Source organism: Eschrichtius robustus, chromosome 9 (genome assembly GCF_028021215.1).
Source record: "Eschrichtius robustus isolate mEscRob2 chromosome 9, mEscRob2.pri, whole genome shotgun sequence".
In the NCBI taxonomy this organism is placed as follows: domain Eukaryota; kingdom Metazoa; phylum Chordata; class Mammalia; order Artiodactyla; family Eschrichtiidae; genus Eschrichtius; species Eschrichtius robustus.
The window spans coordinates 2,005,148-2,023,863 of record NC_090832.1 but is presented as its reverse complement, the minus strand read 5'-3'; positions in this window follow the sequence as shown (position 1 = coordinate 2,023,863).

Sequence of the window (18,716 nt, the reverse complement as noted above, 5' to 3'; positions counted from 1 at the left end):
GTGTACCTGTGAATGTGTTCTTATGTGTATGTATGTGGGTATAGGTGTGTGTGAGAGTGCATGTTTGTGTGTATGTGTGAGTGTATGTGAAAACGTGAAGGTTTGTATGCAAGTGTGCAAGTATGAATGTGCATTTGTGTGTATGTATACGTGGGTGTGTGTGCATGTGTGTGTGCATGTGTGTATTCAAGTATGTGCATGTACATGAATGTGTGTACACCTGGGTGTGTGTGTATATGTGAGCGTGCACGTGGGATCTGGAGGAGTGGCCGCCCTTTTTCCCCAGAACGAGGGCAGAGAATGGCCGAGAGCCTGCGTTCTAAGCCTTTTGCCTCCTGCCCCCAAAGGAAGAGGAATCAAAGATGCATCAGACGTCCTTCCTTGTTGCAGGCGTGTGGCTCCAGGTTGCTGGGCTTTCATTGAAATCACCTCCTTTTCGGTGGCCTGAGCTGTGGGTTTCATGATTACGTGGGAAGCAGGTTTCTGTCCTGGTGAGTGGGACAGACGCCAGGGCACGGCAGAGCCAACGGGGGCCAAGGGTGCTCACGTGGAGCCCACAGCAGGGAGGGTCGCATTGCTCAGGGTCCAGCTTGGCGTCTGCAAAACCCACCAGCACTGCGGGGGATTCACTGGGAAGGGAAGGCAAGGGTCTCGGGCGGCCTGTGATCCAGGACCCTCAACCTTCAGACGAGAGTGCAGGTTCCATGACGAGAGAGGATCCAGGAAAAAGAACAGAAGGAGGCAGGATCGGCTCTCGAGGAATCCAGACGGTTTTCAGAAATCGGATCAGCAACGTGGAAAGGGATCTTGGAGTGAAACGGTGTCACGGGTGTGCGGAAGGGTCTGGGACAGCACCTCCAGGAGTTCCTGCCGTCAGCCTTCAGGAGCGCAGGCTCTCATCTGGACTCCCCTCCCTGTGGTGTCACGTGGGTGGTCTGTTCTACACTGAATCTCACACACACATACGGCGGGAGGTGGGCACATGGAGAGACCCCGAGGGCAGTTCCGCTCAGGACTCGGGGTTCCCAGAGAAAGAGCCACGAAACCCCGCTCTGCCGGGGTCCGCACCCGCCCTCCCTGTTCTGCCACGGGTGGAACCCATCCCCTCACCTGCGCTCCCTGGTGTCCCTGGAAAGACACGTGTGTTCCCATCTGAGGGTCCATGGCATGTCTGAGCTGTGAACTCACTTCAGTACGTGGTGGTGGAGCTGGTCCCCACGTGGTGACGTTTGCAGACCAGACCCTGCTATCGGGTGAGGACAGGTGTCCCCCCCTGGGCCCCTGCCCGGAGGCTGGCTGCTGTGAGAGTCTCCTCTCCCACTGGGAAGATGGGGCCTCACCCTGGCCAGGGCGCCACACTGCCGTCCAGCCGCACTGGCTCCAGATGCCCTGCACATGACGCTCGGCCCCTCTCCAGGCACCGCGCACGGCGGTGGCTCAGCTTGGAAACTGGGGCTCCGTCCCAGCCGTGCCCTCATTCTGCCATTCCTGCAGCCTTTGCTGAGGGGTCTTGTCGTGCAGCTCCCCCAGAGGAATAGCACACAGACAAAGGGATTTATGGAAAAGTCAGACTGCTTCCCCTGTCCTACCCACAAGGCTTTCAGTCAATGGGCATCAGGCTGCTCAGGCAGGCTTTTTCCCGTTAAGTCACTACCCACAAGGCCTTCAGTCAACGGGCATCAGGCTGCTCAGGCAGGCTTCTTCCCGTTAAGTCACTACCCACAAGGCCTTCAGTCAATGGGCATCAGGCTGCTCAGGCAGGCTTTTTCCCGTTAAGTCACTACCCACAAGGCCTTCAGTCAACGGGCATCAGGCTGCTCAGGCAGGCTTCTTCCCGTTAAGCCACTACCCACAAGGCCTTCAGTCAACGGGCATCAGGCTGCTCAGGCAGGCTTCTTCCCGTTAAGTCATCCCAGCGTTTGGTTGAGCTTCTGTAGAAGCTTCCTCTTCCCCTCCATTCAGGCTCTGATTCTGAGATGTCCCTTAATCGGAGTTGGAAATCACAGGGCGATCGCCCGTTTCCAAGGCCCTCTCCTCCCTGGCTCGGCAGCCCCTCCGAGCCCCTCTGGCCCCCGAGGACGGCCGCAGCCCTGCCAGCCCCGAAGGTCTCTGGGTCAGAGGTGATGAGGATCTCCCCGGCCTGGGCGCGGCCGTGGTGCTGACGTGGACGCCCGTGCATCTCCGTGCAGAGGACAGCGACCTGCTCCGCACACCCACACCTGTGACGGTTTACAGGTGAGGCGGCCGCATCTCCACGTCCTGCTGCCCCGCGGCCCCAGGGAGCCAGCCCCCCGCCCAGGCCACACCGCTCAGCGCGGCGCAGCAGGTGGGGAGAGACGTCCAGGCCAAATCCCAAGGCCGGCCCACAGTTCCTGGGCTCGCGGGGAGCTGCGATTCCATCTGTACTTAAGAGGAGAGTGTCTGCGGTCACGGCAGGAGGGGCGTTGCCTTCTGGGCGGCCCAGCGATGTGCTCAGAAATGAAGTCCAGGCTCTCCTGGCCACGTGGCCCCTGGGGGACCCCCAAGACCCAGCATTGTCCAACAAGGCCCCGAGGGGGAGGCCGAACCTTCACCCGAGAGCCCCCCCTGCTCCGTGTGCACTCACAGGGTCCCAGCTGCTGACCACACGGGTCAGAAAACAGGAAAAGTCAGTACCAGGCACTGGGAGTTTCAGGCACCAGATGAGGACATTTGTGCAAACCTAGTTTTCAGGGATCGCTTAGCCACCCACCAGATTTCCTGGGTCAATGGCGAATACAAAGCTTTAAGAACGAAATCACTTCCTGTGCTTCTGAAGGTGATATTTTGTTCAGAGTTTAAATGGACTCTTTGAACATTTTACTCAGCGGACAGAAAGTGAGACGAGCCCTGGAGCCCTCTCCTCGTCACCACCGCCCTTCTGGATTCACCTTGTTAGTGGTAAATGGCCTGTCTGCTCGGAGGCAGGATGTGCTTCCCACCCTCTCTGATGCCTCCTCTTCCTTCAGGCTCGTGCTCCGGGACCTCCCGCTACAACAGAGTACACGTCTGCACACCTAGGAATAGATTTAAAGACCCGAAACAGACTTTCTGGTTTGCAGCGTCATGATATGCTGTGGAAACTGCCGTGTGCACCAAGCCGGGTTCTCGTTTAAATAAAGCATCAGATCAGAACATCTTCATGTTCTTACATCAAGTTTGCTGTCAACATCACCAAGGCCACAGGTCAAATTTAAAATACCACACTGTACACTTGGTCTGGAATCAGCTTGATAAGATTAATTCATATTCTTATCCTTATTAAGAAACTAATGCTGAACTACTCTAAATACGAGGCTTTGACACAAGAGTGGGGACTTTATCCGGGTCTATTTACTGTCTCACCCATGGCTGAGTTTGCATGTGTGTCTTCTCAGCTGCATTATATCCCTGGAGCAAACGGCCTTCCAACATCAGGTCACCAAATGGTCTACCTTAAATCAATAAGGTCTTTCTTGAAATACCGCTGCCCTGATCCTTGAAAGGCAGCGAAGCAACGATCTGCTCGTCCATTCTCAGGGGCTCACAGTGAACTAAGCGGAAACACTAAATACGACGAACTCAGCAAAGAGCTGTGAGCAGTGGGGCCTCAGACAACCTAGACCTCCTCCAGCGAGGGAACCTCAGCAGGGCTCTCAGTGTACACCTCCCGTAATGCACACCCCCTAATACACACCCCCCCCATGCACACCCCCCTCCCCCTCTCCGTGACAGAGGACCCAGGAGATCTGACAGAAGCCTCTTGATCACCAGAACTCAGCTCCCCATGGCAACAAATCCCCAAAGAGCTGACTTCAAACACAGCTTACAAATTCTTAATATACAGCCCTTGGGCCATGATTTAAGGGAACAATTCAAATATGGTCCAGGTAGACAGAAGCCAGCAACAGTATTCTTGGGAAGAAAGCAGGCCAGAATAGAACTTCCCTGTTCAAAGATGGATGATAAGGGGGTACCCTCCAGCAAGGAACCTATAAAAGGTCTTTATCAGAAAAAGAGGGGGAGGGGAGGAGGAGAGGGAGGGGGAGGACTGAGAACAAATTGGATATTAACAAGACAGGTGAATGGAGAATATGAGGCAAGAAAAGATGATCTTAAATATAACGGACATCTGGGCATCAGAGACAGAGTATCTACAAAGACAAGAATCAACCAGCCTCAGACTTATCCTCGGTAAGGACAGATGCGTGAAGGCAGAGGGACATCATGCGCAGAGAAAGGAGGAGAAGAAGACCTGCCCTCATTACACACCCTGCCCAGGTGTCACCTGTATGCACAGGCGACAGAGCGGCTGCATCTCATATACAACCTCGGGGATTAAAGCCTGGGGAAAACTTCCTTAAACATCTGCTTAACTTCAGAGTGTAATCCAGTGAACCCTGGATGAGAACAAAAAATTCACACTTTTCTCTCCCTCTTCCCTTCCTCTCCTTCTTATTTTCTTGAAAAATATTTATTAGTTCTCTTCCCTCCCTTCCCTTGGTCTTTCTTGAAACGGTGGGACCAGTGGGGTCTGCAGAGCCGGAGCCAAGAAGGTGATCACAGCTGACTAGAGGCTCCAGACTCACCAGAATTTTCTGAAAGATGCAGAACATAAAAGAATTCTGTTTTAGGAGAAGTGACAGAAGTTTCGACAACATAATGTAAATATAACTTTCATAGGCACTGGGAAACCAAAAAATTCATGTCACTCACTTTTTCCTGATATTCACTTTATTATGGTGGTCTGGAACTGAACCCACAGTATCTCCGAGGTGTGCCTGCACATTTTTTTGTTGTTATATCACAGCATATCAAGGCGAAACTGAATAACATCAAAGACAAAGAGAAAAATTTTAAAGCAACCAGAGAGAAAAAGACATACTACCACCAGAAAACAATAATTTAACTGCAACTGGACTGATAAACGCTGAGCTAAACTATCGTTCAACAGGGAGAGAGAAGCTATTTCCAGACAAAGACCAAAAGAGATCCACCTGCAGACCCCCATGAAATGACTGTGGAAGAACTTCATTCATTAAGAAGAAAATTAGAGTCAGAGAAAAAATGGGATTTGGTAGGAATGGGGCCAAGAAGCATATAAAAACAGTGGTAAATGTAAATAAACACTGACAGTAAAATCCATCATCATAATAACACGAACCATAATGACTATTAGGCGGTTAATAGCAATATGAAACTAGCCCAATACCAGGGAGATGGCAGCCCAGGTATCCCTACTTCCTTGAGGTCTTCAGACCAGGGTACTGGTTATTTCAGGTCTTGTTAAGCGGAGTGGGCTTGCTGAGACATTCACAGTCAGCACAGGAAGGGTAGACGGAGGACGTACAACTTCTAGCCTCCGAAGGAAAAGGGGGGACATTTCGGAAAACCTGATCATTTCCATAAGGGGTAAAAAAACCAAATCTAAAGAAAGGCAAGGCAGATCACGGCAAACAGAAGCACCAACAAAGCTGGCCGCAGGAAGTCCAAATCCACGAGGAACGCAGCAAACATACAAAGTAAACTCACCTGTTAGATGGACAGCAGAGCCCAGATCCGTGTTCTCACGGGAACCATCTGGATCCACGTGGCAGAGCCGACTTGCAACCCGGGGAATCGTGTCCCAGACGGTCCCAGTACCGGGCTTTGAGAAATGGCTAAAGCCACGAGAGCGGACAGACGATCTGGGTCTAGAACATGCAGGGTCTTCTCGCGCAGTGAACTCGTGTTTCGTGTGCGTATGCATGCCAGAGTTCAGCCTCTCCTCTCCTCTTTGGTACGGGCCTCCTCCAGCCTCTCGGGCCCCGGGGAACAGAACCCTACAGGCTGCTACCCAGACTAAGTCTTTTGTTTCCTGTGTAGCCCCACGGAGCCCTGCCCGCTCCTCCATTCTCCAAGGGGGCTTGGAGAGGACACATTGACTCCTAGGAATGTGCCCCCAAAAACATTCACCTAAATTCACAAAGATTTGTGTACACGGATAAAATAGCAAAAGTTGGGGGAAACCCAAATGTGGATCAACCAAGGCTTGGTTCATAAATCCTGGTAGAGCTGTACAACGCAGCTGTTCAAAAGAATAAAGTAGATCTGCAGTCACTGATGTGGAAAGACATCCAAGACATATTATTAAGTAAAAGAAGGTAACAGAGTCACATGTATAACAGGATCCAGTTTCAGGAGAATTAATTCATATGCTGTCTTTGCTTCGGTTCAGGCCCAGAAAAACAAAACAGGAGGGGTATCTGCTGGCTCCGATTGTGGCTCTTTGAATGGAATGTGGGCAGGACGGTGGTTATGGAAATTTTTATTTTCCAATCTTTTCCCACTTCTCTATTGTTTTTTTCACTAGATTGTATTTATTGTACAGACAGGGGAAAAAAGTAATAAAGAGAGGGTTTTTTACTGTAAAGTTATCTTTATGTGAGTTTTTAAATTGCTCTTGTCCTTTGTAATAAGAAAGGATTTACCCTGACACCCTGGGCTTTATCTGATCTGTTTATCTACCCAGAATTTTCAGGATTATTACTCTTACACATCTAAGCAGTGCCAAGGGTTTTTTTTAATGGCCTTTTTGCAGGGAGGAGGGGTGTGGGCTGTGAAAAACGCACTTGGCAAAGGATTCCTTTTGTGTTGGGAAAGAATTTGTTTTGATTGTACACCACGGGGTAATTTTATTCCTATAATAGCACTCATAACTTCAAAGCTAATTTCAATTATCATAGTATTTATGAACAAAGCGACTTTTACCTTGATGAATAAAACCAACGAGATAATTTAAATAACATCTTCACAACCATCACCACCCTTACACCACGTCCATCGAGTCCTCTAAAAAGGTTTGTGTAGTGAACGAACAACAGGAGAGTGTTCACATCATTAGACCAAATCAGTATCTGAGGCAAGACCATCAAGGCCATCATCCCCAGATTGCTGGCTACTGTTCTTGCAGTCACGGCTGCCCACGGGCCTCCGTCCTGAGCTGTGGCCCAGAGTGTGAACGGTCCTGCTCCTGCCCCAGGGATGCTTCTTCTTTTTCCTTTTCCAGCTTTCTTCCTTCCTTCCTTCCTTTCCTTCTTTCTCTTTCTTTCTTTCCTTCTTTCCTTTTCTTTCATTCTTTTTCTTCCTCTTTCTCTCCTTTTCTCTTTCTCTTTCCTTCTTCTTTTTCTTTCTCTTTTTCTCTTTCTTTCTCTTTCTTTTTCTCTTTCTCTTTCTTTCTTCCTCTTTCTCTTTCTTTCCCTTCCTTCCTTCCTTTCCCTTTCTCTTTCTCTTTCTTTCTTTCTTCTTTTTTTTTGTAAGGATGTTAAAGACAGCACTAATTTCCAACAGGTCAGGGCGATGGGCACCCAGGAGCTGCAATGCTCACAGCCTTTGCTAGGGGATTCCTGGTGTGGGTCCGCAGTGACTCTGTCCCACCGCAGGGACGGAAGGAGGGGCAGTGATTACAATGTACATGGGACACTTACAGCCTCTCGAGCTCCGACCCCTCTTTAATTTAATGCCTATGGTACTACATTGCACAAGGTAATGCCCACGTCCCCTTTTCCAAGTGATGAAACTGAGACGTAGGGCAGGGACGAGGCTTCCCAAGGTCATGTGGCCAGTCTGTCCACATGGGAGGAAGGCTGCAATCTGAACCCAGGCCGTCCACTTCCAGAGACGGGGTGCTCAACCGGAGACTCTGCTGTGTCCAGCGGAGGGTCACAGACTTGCTAAACATACCTGCCCTGCTGGACGGGGACGTGCGCGGGGGACAGTCACCACCTGCCACATCAGAGCTCTGCCCGAGTTTGATGTCACAAGTGGCTGGACACGCCAGGCAGCAGCTGAGAGACACGGAAAGGGAGTGAGTGGGCAAGAGCCCCACTGGGAGGAAGGAGGGCGGAAGACAGAGCAGGTCAGGAGAGTGGGAAGTGGGCGTTGGAAAGGGAGGACACGGGGGTCTCCTCGGAGGCGGGCTCTCGCCCAAGGGAGGAGCCAGGCACTGGCACTGACCATCCGCAGGAAAGGCCACGTGGCTGGGCCCAGGGGCTGGAGGCGGGCTGGGTGCTGTCCCGTCCCCACCCACAGAGGCGCTCGCTGGCCAGGATGCTCTGCACCTGCCTGACGGTCAGGAGCCAGCGGCACAGACGCCAGGTCTGGCACTGGACGTCTCCTGGCCATGCGTCTCTGCCCCTCAAGGGCTCCCTGCTTCCTGCTCGGGGCCCGGACCTGCCTCCCACTCCTCGGGCCATGGGTGCCCTGGTCTGTGGTCCAGGCACAGGGCGGGTGGCCAGGTAGGTCCACCTGGGCCCAGCTCTGCAGAGCTCATGCTTTTACATCAGCCCCCAGGTCTAGAGGTGGGGAGACCGTAGGAGGCCCCCAACTTGGGTGCCAGCTAGATTCCCCAATCCAGCTTCACCAAAGCGCCCCATTCTCTGGGGAGAGGAGGCACTCGCCCTGTTCATAGAGCTGATTCTCCAGCCTCCACTGGGTTTTTTCTCATCTCCACCAATTAGAACACAGGAGGAGGGTGGGCAATCTGTCCCTCCGCAGCTCCATCCACAGGGGACACTTTCTCCCGCTGAAAGAACCACAGTTTTTAAAATTTTATTGACGTGTAGTTGATTTACAATGTTGTGTTAATTTCTGCTGTACAGCAAAGTGACTCAGTTACACATATATACACATTCTTTTTCATATTCTTCTCCATGATGGTTTATCACAGGATATTGAATGTAGCTCCCTGTGCTGTATGTACAGCAGGACCTTGCGGTTTATCCATCCTGTACACAACAGTTTGCGTCTGCTGACCCCAAACTCCCAGTCCGTCCCTCCCCCAACCCCCTCCCCCTTGGCAACCACAAGTCTGATCTCTGTGTCTGTGAGTCTGTTTTTCTTTTGTAGATACAGAATCACGATTCTGTTCCCATTTCTACCCCCTCCCCATGTAATCTCATCTTTCTGCGGCAGGGGGTGCAGTGGGCCAGCCCAGCCGGGGGTCTGCAGCCCTGGGGTCTAGGGCTCAGGACCAGAGGTGAGCCTCTGGGCACACAGCCGGTACCCCATCCGGTCACAGTTTAGGTCCTGCAGGGAGAACAGTTCGTCAGAGTACAGAGAAGGATCCCCAGTCCCGCGCTGGGGCAGGGCCTCTCCCTGGGGCCGGCGTGGAAGACGCAGCCCAGCACCTGCAGCTCTCAGCATCTGGCGACAGGGGAAAACCAGCCTTCGGATGGAGAGCCGCGGATGACCAATGGCCGGGCTGAACCACTGATTCACGGCATCCAAACCCCATGCCCGCCCAGGGCTTCCCGTTTCCTGATGTGTGAGGTAATACATTTCCTTTTTTCTTTTGAAGCCAGTTTGAGTCAGAGTTTCTGTTTCTTGTAGCTGAAGGCACCACCTATTTCCTTTCATGGCTAAAATGCATTTACCCACAGTCCTAGAACCATAAAAGCAAGAGTGCTGCAGCCTGATAGGGCTTCAGGGATCAACTGCCAACCTTCCCTAACCTTCCCGGTGGAGGGAACCATAAAAAAAAAAAAGAAGCGTACTGTGAGAAATCAGCTCTTCAGTTAGAGAACATGTTTTGTTCATGCTTTACAATTCTCCAACTTTCGTATTTTTCCCATAATTTCAGCCATATTTTCTTACCACTTGCAACATCATTGCCTTTTATTTTTCCTTAAATTGATTCACTTTTTAACTTAAAAACATAGTATAGCTTTTTCCTTAAGCAAAACTAACTGCCAGGTCATGGGTCTGCAGTATTTTCTTTTCCTAATACACACTGAAACAAATAACCATTAAGATAAAAGCATTCAGTATAAAGAAGGTGTGGTACATATATACAATGGAATACTACTCAGCCATAAAAAAAGAATGAAATCATGCCATTTGCAGCAACATGGATGGACCCAGAGATTATCATACTAAGTGAAGTAAGTCAGAGAAAGACAAATACCGTATGATATCACTTATACGTGGAATCTAAAATACGACACAAATGAACATATCAACAAAACAGGCTCAGAGACATAGAGAACAGACTTGTGGTTGCCTAGGCAAGGGTAGGGGTCAGGGGGATGGGTGAGGGATGGTTTGGGAGTTCAGGGTCAGCAGATGCAAACTATTATCTATAGGATGGATAAACAACAAGGACCTACTGTAGCGCACAGGGAACTATATTCAGTATCCTGGGATAAACCATAATGGAAAAGAGTATGACAAAGAATGTATATATGTATGACTGAGTCACTTGCTGCTCAGGCAGAAATTAACACAACACTGTAAATCAACTATACTTTAATAAAAGAAATTTTAGAAAAAGATAAAAGCATTCATACATGGACTACCTAAAGTTATTTTCTAAATTACCAGTCATATATTCCACACTTGGGAAACACGTATCTTGGAAAATATTAATAAATAATATTTGATAAGTTTAATTTATTTTGTCTTTACTCATTATAACGAGTATCCAGAAGAACATAGATGGTTTTAGTAGCAGGTGGCTTTTGAAATGTGAGGTTTTAAAAGCAGAGCCCACGATCCTCCTTCAGGATTACATGCTAAAAATCACAAAAAAATCAGAGCACACAAACTCATACTGAAACATAAAGATCTGGAATCCCACTAAGGTTCTTTCTGTTGCTGCTAGAGCCCACGGCGTGTTCGCGGTGTGTCTGTGCTCAGGGGACCCCCGTGTCGTGGTGAGGGCCTGAGCCTGGCTGCTGTGAGACCAGGATGGGCCATGCTGGGCACATGGAGGCTGACCCTGAGCTCCGGCCCTCACACTGCACGGGGTCCCGTTGTGGGCACCTTGGAGACAACGTGCAGGAGGCTGTGACCCTGTGAGAACCCACCCCCTGCCAGAAGGAGCTCAGGCTCAGGGGGAAGGAGGGGGCGTGTGTGTGTGTGTGTGTGTGTGTAAGTGTGAGGGTGTGCGTGCATGCGCGTGGCAGCGACGGAGCCCAGGGCGGGTGGTGTCACCGAGAGGGCAGAGGCGCAGGGCTGGGCGCTGCCCTCTGGCAGGACAGCGGCCTCTTCTCTTCCTCTGACGGGCCAGGCCTCTCTGGCTGTGACACGGCTGGTAGCTGCCCATCCCTCCCCGGCCTCCGCCCCAGGCGCCTATGTTGGGTTCCTTCCTCCCAGGCATCCAGGGTGAAGGGAGAGCGTGTGAAAGTCCCTCCCAGCCCCTCACCCAGCGGGCAGCTCCCAGGGCACTGGGCTCCTTTGGGCTGTTCTCTGGGTTCTGCGGGGAGGCTCCCCGGGTCTCTGGGAAGTGTCTGAAGGTGTCCCACCTCAGTCCTCAGGACACGGCCGGGCACCGGGCTGAGGCCTGGAGCTGCTGCGGTCCCCTCCGGCAGCCTGTGGTTGAGGTAACGGGGAGGCCGCCTCTCTGCCCGCCTCCCTGGGGGCACAGGATCACTGCCATCAGAACTCCTGGTGTGGCCCCAACGTGGCCGTGCCGACAGCTTCAGACACTCTCCGAGCTCCTGAGGGCAACCTCGGGAAGCTTCCAGAAGCTTCTTGAAGAGCAAGAAAGTTCCTTCTCACAGTACATCTTGCGGATCACATGTCACCTCCTCGGACGGGCCTTTTCTCCACCATCACATCTGTCCCCTCCAGGCCTCCTTCCTGATTTCTAGGACAAGCTATACTCTCCCCCTTCTCCCCCAGTCTGGCCGCGTCCCCCAACCCCTCACGCAAAGATCAGCCTACACCTCTTCCGGGGCTCCCATGGCAGCTCCCTCCTCGCCGTGTGGACCCAAGTGTCCTGGGTCTGCCATAAACACTCAAGACATGAAGAGAGGAATGGTAAATAAAAATGAATCTCAAGGTGTTAAACAGTCTCGGGGTGGTTTCTTCCCTTCACTGCTCCCTGGTTCACTCGAATTTGTTTGAGCAAAACTTTGTTTTATTTTATTGCATGACGTTTACAGAGAATGCACATTTTAAGATTAAAGTTAAAACATAAATAAAGAACTCAGAGGGAAGGGAAAGAAAAAAATAAACCAGTAAAATAAGACCAGGGAGAAGAATAACAAACAAAAGAAATCTAAGTAAGCTTCTTCCCCGTTTCTGAAGTTAGGCTGAAAATTTAATCAAGAGCTTCCTAGTTGCCAGAGCAAAAAGGAACACAAAGTTGGTCAGGAAAATACTGATTAGTTTTAAGATTTTTGCTCAATTTTGCTCTAAATACACTTTTAGAAAACTATCCAGAGCATGGAGGTGTGGATCATAGTTTTCTCCACCTGGTGGGCTTTAGGGTGACTTTTTCCACTTTGTAGAATATTATACCTTCTACAGTGAATGCTCTACAGCGAGCATGTCAGGGAGGCACTACTGTTTTCTCATCAGTTATCTGTTGCCATAGTGACAACCACAGAAGAAACCACACGACCTCGGGAACAGCCGGTGCCACATTCTTCGCTCACTAGTCTGGGCGCCGCCATATGGGCAGCTCTGGGGTGAAGGCTCAGGGACACGCATGTTTCGGGGTCTGCTGGGTGGCCTTGCTGTGCTCTGCGGAGCCCGGCACCGTCTGGAACGAGTGGCCGGCGTGGCTCAGCTCAGCCGGGTTCTCAGATAATCATCTCTGAGGAGGCGGCACCGGCAGCCAGGACCCGACAGCCCGGCGACCACGGGGACGTGGTTCTATTTTAAGGACCGTGAAGTCAGGCTCAGGAGCTGTGGTTGGAGTGTCGCGCTCTGAGAGCCGTGGCATTTTGCTAACTTATCCTGTCAAGGTGCCTGCACGGCGGGGACAAGGAAAACGCTACAGCACTGGGGGGCTGAGCGATGATACCCAGGCTGTGCGCTAGGGGGGCGGCTGCAGACGGGGTCAGTGTCACCCCGGCTGTTTGCCTCCAGAAGGAAGGGGCGGAGAGGACTCCCGGGCTGGCCTCTGCCAGAGCAGCCTGTTTCCTCAGACACTGTGGACGGACGGAGCTGTGTCACTGGCCTCGGGCGGGTGCCAGGGCCACTGGACATCACCCGTGAGCCCCTCAGCAAACCAGCAAGAACACGGCAATCAGAAGGCCCCAGTTCAAAACTGGCCGTAAGCTTAAAGCATCTGGACAGTCACTGAGGATGCATGTGTGGCCAGGGATCCCCTGAAGGCCTTTCTACACCCCACAAGATGTCACCTGAGTGGCTGTAGGAATATCCCAGAGGCAACCCAGGCTCCCTAACCCACTGCCCCCCACCCCACCCACCAGGGCCGCCTCCCTCTCCCAGGAGCCCCGCACAGCCAGCAGATGCCCCAAAGCACCAGTATTTTATCCAGGCTGCGCCTTCCCAGGCCGGCACCATTGGGAGCACGTACTGAACTTCACTTGGATGTTTCTTTCCTTCTGGGATAATCCCGTCTGCACCTTCTCCTGGGCCTGTTTTGTGGCCCAGCTCCAACAATAGATTATGCCAGAGCATTCGGCACCTGCCCCGTGGCCTGCGAAGAGCCCCACTTTTCCTACTCTCCCATGGGGACAGAGAGAGCAGGGGTGCAGGCATGGGCAGGCTGTTTATCCGACATGTTAGGGAGCTCTTCCAAACCGTCCTGGGTCAGTCTTGACTTTGGTGCTAAAACTCGGGACGGGAGAGAGACAGAAGGAGGAAGGGGGGTGGGAGGAAAGCAGGTTTCAGAGAAGTCAAGTAATTGACCTGATGACACAGCTCACACGTCTCAGAGCTGGGATTTAGACCCAGGCCGGTCTGACCTTAAAGCCAGTGTTCTCTACATTAGTGAAAGAAAAATAAGCAGGAGAAGGGAGCCATTAGCATCAATAACTCTGATTTCCTAAACTCTGATCCAGAGAAAATTGTGCAGACACACTGGGGTCTAGGAATTCCCTCACAAGCCCATTCATTCATTCCTTCGTGACCAGCGCGGGAGGGATAAAATGAGGACTGTGGTATCGTGCAGTCCCAGTTTTAAAAGCTCAGAGCTAATTGAGAACATGAGACACACGTCTATAAAAGTCCAGCAACTTAAATGGGAAGCAGGACAGCAAGTCCCAACCACATGCAGCAGATGTGGTGACAGTACTGGCTCATTAAAAAGCTGGGACCTGGGGCCACACCAAGAGCTTTATTTTCCTGATGTGAGAGTTTATTAACATGAAAAGTCTTTCAAAGATACACAAACGGTGCATCTGCTTTATGCCCGTGAGGACTCGCCCTCACGGACAGCGGTGAGGTGTAGGGCCGACTGCTCTGGGGAGGCGGGTGCTGGGGAGGGTGCGGGAACACGGGGAGCGGAGCTGAGAGCCCCGGGGACTGGGGGCGGGTCTGACGGGGTTTGGGAGGGAGGGGCCCTGAAGACAGGACCACATCCCATTCCTCTTCATGTTCCGAGTGGCCAGCGAGGCTTTGGGCACCTGGAAACTGCCTGGTTGTCTTTTAGGCAAATGCATGAATCGTGCACGGGTTAGAATTCACCAGGCACGTTCCTGCAAGAATGAAACGCAATCACATCCACCGTACATCGGGTGTGAACATCAGAAACCTTCCTTGACATGTTTGTTCCAAATAAGGCATTCTCGCCCAACAAGTCCTTGAAGTCTCCTAATAGGTTAGTTTAGGACTAGTTAATGACTACTTTTTCATGGAAAAGGAGCTTTGTTTTCTAAAAGAGTGTGTCCTTTGGATTAAAGGGGAAAGAAACTCTGGACCACCCCTAGGTTACCCAACAACGTGGCTGGGAGGCCATCAACTTGGGACCTGGACGGCCGGCATTTCCCAGAGTTTCTGGAAGGCTCTCCTGAGGGAACAGGTGGGGTGGTGCCCGCGAGGGCTTGTCCCGGTGCCACCGTGTGCCGGACACGAGGCCAAGGCAGTGTTCTCTGTCCACGTCCCGATCCAGATCACTCCACCTCCCGTAACCTCTCAGTGCAGTCCTGGCCAAAGGAGGAGGAATTCTTGTTAAAAAGACAAGGAAGGCGTCAGTGGTCCCTGGGGTCTCCAGGACCAGCCCTCCCCTGGGCCGCTGGGCCCAGGAAGCCCCCTCCTCGGGCCTCAAAGTGGTTTCGCTGCATCCAGGGAGCCCAGCCCGTCCTTTGAGGGGCAGCATGGCCCCCACAGCCCGGGGACTGGTCCAGCACAGCCAGCCCGGCCCAAGGTCAGCCCAGTCGGCCCAGATCAGTGCCCAGCTCCTCCTGTGTTGTGGGCCCCTGACCACCCCCGGAGGAGGACCGACGTTCTACCCACCCCCTGGCCCTGAGCCACGGAGCCCAAGGAAGGGCACAGAGAGGTGGCTGTCCAGGGCGGACTGCCCCACTCATCTCGGGTGGATCCGAGCGGAGGACGGGAACTGGAGCAAGAAGGCCGGCAGGGGCAGTGGGCCCAGCAGAGGAGGCCCGGCACACGTGCAAACGTCCCGGGTGGGGCTCGAGCTGGAAGGGAGGCCGGTCCTAGCAGAGGCTGAGGGTACACCCAGGAGAAGAGGCCCTGCTGAGAACTTGCTTGAACTAGGATAGGCCGTGACTCTAGGCTCTTAACAAAATACACAAAACCAGGATCAGATTTCAGCTCCAATAACCACCTTTGCCCCCAGGTACACCTGCCAGCAGCCCCAGAGCAGGGAGGATACAGAACCCAACGCTCAGAGGGAAGCTTCACTTTGCATTTAGGCACATAGACGATTCAGAGAGACCTGCCCCCACTACGTGAGTGAGAGAGAAAGAGAGAGAGAGAGAGAGGGAGAGAGAGGGAGAGGGAGAGGGGGGTGGAGAGAGAGAGAGAGAGGGAGAGAGAGGGAGGGGGGGGGGAGAGAGGGAGAGAGAGGGGAAGAGAGAGAGGGAGAGAGAGAGAGGGGGGGGAGAGAGAGGGAGAGAGAGAAGGGGTGGGGTGAGGGAGAGGAGGGAGGGAGGCACAGGGACCACTCAACACATCACAGCTATAAAGGAAAAAGAAAAAGAAGGAGAGAGGGGGAGACAGCATGCAAAACATACAGGTTATGCCCACTCTTAAAACATACTCTGGGAAATAGGAAAAACGTTTCAATAATAAAGTATACGAAATTTAGCTAAAAATAAAGAGAATCAGAAATGACTGAGAAATGAATTCAAAGATGAAATGAGACAACAGAATAAAATGAAAAGTTGCCGAGATACGGAAGTGGATTGAGGCCAATAATTCATTATTAGAGAGGTAAAGCTTATATTCAAAACCCCAAGGAAGCGGGCAACACAGCTCACACCTAATTAGTTCCACTGAGGACAAGCTAATCGCCTTTCACAGAGATATTCACACAGTGAGAACAAAGACGAGAGCAACAGTAAGAAAGGGATGATCAGTCGAACCTGGAGAAAATGCCATGTTTGTAGGTTTAAAAATGGCCAAAAATGGCAATTCCATATGGCTCGACCTAATTAGACATAGAGGTGAGCCAGACACGAGGGCAATTGGTCTATCAGAAACGAAAACGAGTACACAGGAAAAATATATTACTGGGAAGATTTTCCTGAAACAAAGGAAAAACAAGTCTGCAGATTTAAAGGGCACTTTTTCCTGTTCCAGGAAAAATTGGTTCACAACCATTGATCCCTGAGACTTATCTGAATTTACTGACTTTCAAGGATAAATCGCATTGTCCGAGTGTCCAGGCAGAAAGGTAGATGTCTGCGTCATCTAAGATGGAAAAGTGTAGGCCAGCCTCAGACTCCACCCCAGGGGCACTCGGGTCAGAAGACACTGTGGTGTCAGAGGCCCTGGGAAAGGCACTCAGGGGTCAGAACACACCGAGAAGTTCTCCTTCTCCACCAGGGAAGAGTTCAGTCAATAGTGTCACCCACCAGCCCTTCTCGAAAAAGAATACTTAACCCCCAAAATTTAACCAACACCAGTTGAATCAAGACTTTTAAAAAACTAAGTATGAAACAGCCTGGAAGAAAAGGACACTGGCTCTATATTTGAATACAGAAAGGACTGCGGCTAAATACTGTGCAACCATGGACACAGAGCAAATGCTGGCGGTGTAAAATGCAAGTCTGTAAAAGTGGGAAAAGCTACAGCAGTCGTGGGGAAGGAAAATGGGTGGGGGAAATGCAGGTGCAAGGAGGAAATCAATGGGTTTTTTAAGTTATAATATTAAATTTTTTTAAATTTATTTATTTATTTATTTTTGGCTGTGTTGGGTCTTCTTTTCTGTGCGAGGGCTTTCTCTAGTTGCGGCAAGCGGGGGCCACTCTTCATCGCGGTGCGCGGGCCTCTCACTATCGCGGCCTCTCTTGTTGCGGAGCACAGGCTCCGGACGTGCAGGCTCAGTAGTTGTGGCGCACAGGCTTAGTTGCTCCGCGGCATGTGGGATCTTCCCAGACCAGGGCTCGAACCCATGGCCCCTGCATTGGCAGGCAGATTCTCAACCACTGCACCACCAGGGAAGCCCCTAATATTAAATTTTTTAAAAATTGAAAAAAGAAAGTTGACCCTAATCCCAACTTTTTAGCTTCACTCTTTTGAGCCTTAGAGTTTTTAGGAACTAATGTCACTTACGAAACTTACACATTTCCTTCCTTTTCATCTTATTTTGTTAAATACAAGTTATATGAAATCTAATAAATGATATATATTTTTAAACCATTGAGCTCATTTTTGTAAAACTTTGTAAGAATGTCTATCTACTTTCCTCTGAGAATATATGCACTGGAAATCTCTGAAATGATGTTGAACAAACATGAACAGTGACGATTTCTGGGCGACAAGATTTGGGATGAATTTTTGCTTTTCGTACATAGAACATTCTCACCAATACAATAGTTATATTTGAAAGAAAAGAAGAGAAAGTCTATCAATGCCGTAGTCCCCGCCTGGCTGTCATGGTGCTCACCCAGGATTTCTTCTTCAGGTGTCAATGTCCTGTCACCTTGTGGACCCATGAGGGCCCTGTTGAAGCTTCATATAAACATAGAACCTTGTCATCTCCATCCAATTAAAATCATCTGAGAAGGTACCACACAGTCAAAAATGTCCTCTGTTATGCAAAAGATGGTCATGACCCCAGTGAGTTAGTGATCCGTGAAGGGGCAGCCCGACTGAATTAGAGTGTTGAGAACAAAACAAGCATGACCAAAAAGGCTTTTGGTAAAATAATGATGATTCACTCACAGCTGCCTGGCCCAGGAGCCCCTGAGCCCTCTTCTCCCCTCTGCCTTCACAGAGCGGCTCAGAGCAGGTGACGCCCACTGTTGGCACAGGACACAGTCCCGCAGGGCCTGAAGACCCCTGACTCATGCAGGCTCTGCGGTGGCTCTGGGGGCACCAGGAGAAGGAGACAGCTAGCTGGGCCAACAGCCAGGACATCCAGGTAGCAGGCCACCGTGCGGAAGCCTATGACACACCCTGGGCTGCAGCTTCTCTACAGGAGCAGCCCAAGGTGAACCCAGAGGGACGGGCGGAAAGGGCACAGGTGGAGAGAAAGGGGACCCGGCAGAAGGAACACGGAGTAGAGAGGCTTTGTATCTCACAGGGTCAGGAGCTGGCTCCAGGCACCCACGACCATGAATCCAAGAGCAATTCTTCTTCTCCTTTGGGTCACAAAACTCCTACAAACTGGAAACAGAAACATGTCTTCTGTGAAACATACTTCCCAGCTCTTCCTATAAGGATGGCCATGTAAGAAGCTGTTGGATGGGGCTTCCAGGAAAGCTATCTAAAGGTGGCTGATTCAGCTAGGTGGAATGTAGACGTGATGGCCACAGCCACAATAGACATTTTGCAACCATGAGGAAATCTGGAGC